The following is a 2,261-nucleotide window of genomic DNA, read 5'->3' on the forward strand; positions in this document are numbered from 1 at the left end:
ATCAGCTAGCATCATATCCTCATTGTTGACTATTTTTTATAACACTTGGTGTCCACCAATATTACATCCTTGGTTTGCTCAATTTAATATTTATATAGAACATTTAATGTGAAATGTACCAGACATGCAAAACAAGAACTTACCTGCAACTCATAATTTTTGCAGCAAAAGAATTCCCAAAGATACCTCTATATTATACCTCGATATCTCTTTCCAACTTGAAAGAAATATCTGTAGCTGAGTTTCAAGCCATGCTGCTATTGCCCTCAAGATGGCTGTGGAAAGATAGGATATTCTGCTAGTGGCATATTAAGAAGGGGAAGTGTAAGAAGACATCAAAAGCTAAAGAAATGAGTGAATATGAGGTTGGTTTGTTAGGATGATGGTGACTAGGCTGCCCTCTGGGCCACCCTCTGTGCCTAGTAAGAGTGGGGTACTGTAAAATGAATGTTCGTGAGCGTTTTAATTTCGCGAATTTCGCAAACGCCAAGATTCGCGAAATTAAAATGCTAGCGAAAGTTCTTGTCTACATGATATGCATTGAACGCCAGTGGCAATTCGGGAAAATTTCGTGCCATGAAAAAAGGACGTCAGCTCCAATTCTCAAAAATATCATGCCGGTTAATATATCAAGTTTTATAGTATACTGGAGTGACTCAAGCATTGGAAATTCCTGCCCTGCTACTGTCCCATAACACAACAAAAATATCAAATTTGTAAATATTATAGTGTTATTTGTAATAGTTTCCAACAATTCCTTGGGAAGCAGAAATCGCGTTTCACTGTAAACAGAATGAGGTCAATAGAAGAAAAAGGTCATATGTATAGTTAAGCATCAGCTCTGAATTTTAATCTCTGTCAGTAGACATTCTTCTTGCTCTTAGTTGGCATGTTGGTATCTGAAACATGAAATATCAGAGAAGAGAATAATAAGTAGATATATGTAGAGAGAGAGCTGAGTAACAGTATCATTCTGTTGACACTAGGAGCCACAGCACAGATTTTGTTAATACAAACTTTATTATGGAAATGTAGTTCTGCCCTTTTTGCCTGCTTGGTTGCTTTTTTTTTAAGTACCTCAGCCTACCATGAGATGAGTCTGGATTATCATGGTCTTTTTCTTCTGTTTGTATCATGATATTTAATGAAGTCAGTCTAACATTTTGATATAGTTCATTTCAACAAAAGCTCCAAATGATCATAAGTTATGCTTTTCTCTTTTTTTTTCTCTTTATTGGTTGTATAGTTGTGCTTTATATGATGATTACGAGTACTCTGGTAGATAAAATGGGTACCAGACTGCAGAGGAAATGTAAAATGTAAATCTAAAATGTGATATATGATGATTTAAGAGAAGGCTTGAGGTTTATCTGTCTGCCTGTACTTATCATGCGTGGTGTAAGAATGTCTTCGTTTGCAGAAATATGATAGCATTCCTTGTGTTCATGTATGTATCTGGTTTAAACTAATGTGATGAAATAGAATTGGGGGGGGGGGGGGGGGGTAGGGAGACCAGAGAAGCAACATATGAAGTCTACTTATCTCAGGCTATCTTTACCACTTCACAACAGACTCTCTTTGTTTTGACATTGGTGATAGAAACAAACCTTGTTTCTCACACGGAGACATTGTTTGCCAGATGTGAAACTTTCTTGGTCAAGTGCGGAGCAGACTAGGGGAGACCGCATGTCAATCATGAAACAAATGTATAGTGTGTTTCGTGATTGATTCTAGCCAGTCCATGATTTTCTGGTTTTATTTGAATTTCATAATCCTCTTCAGTGCTATGTTCTTCTTCTTTTTTTTTTTTACATTATCTTCTGTTGCAGCAGAACATGACCAAGTATTTGTTCAAGGTATAATAAACATTCTGTACTGTGAGACAGAGTATGTAACTATTACACATCTTCATATTTGTGAGTGCTTGATTTTTGAAGTGCTGGGGGTATTCTTTGGTCTTCTTATGTACCTACTGTAAAAGTGGATATTTTTGCACAACCAGAAACTAGTGCAAAAATAAAAGCATGCGAATATTTTTGCTTGCTGTATGTTTCAGTAGTTGATGTCTTGACTCTGCAGAATTAAAAACACGTGAAACTCTTCTTACCCAGCCGAGCGTCAAAAATTATTGCAACTGATTGACAAATTGCCCTACATCGACGTAAATAAGCACTGCATTGATCAGTGTTTTAGTAGTAGCCATGATAAAAATCATGGGCGTACATACTCGAGCAGGATTCGAACTTATAGCATGCAGCGGG

The sequence above is a fragment of the Diadema antillarum genome, unplaced genomic scaffold (genome assembly GCF_040938485.1).
Source record: "Diadema antillarum isolate AM-2024a unplaced genomic scaffold, OU_Dant_1.0 seq00001377_RagTag, whole genome shotgun sequence".
In the NCBI taxonomy this organism is placed as follows: Eukaryota; Metazoa; Echinodermata; class Echinoidea; order Diadematoida; family Diadematidae; genus Diadema; species Diadema antillarum.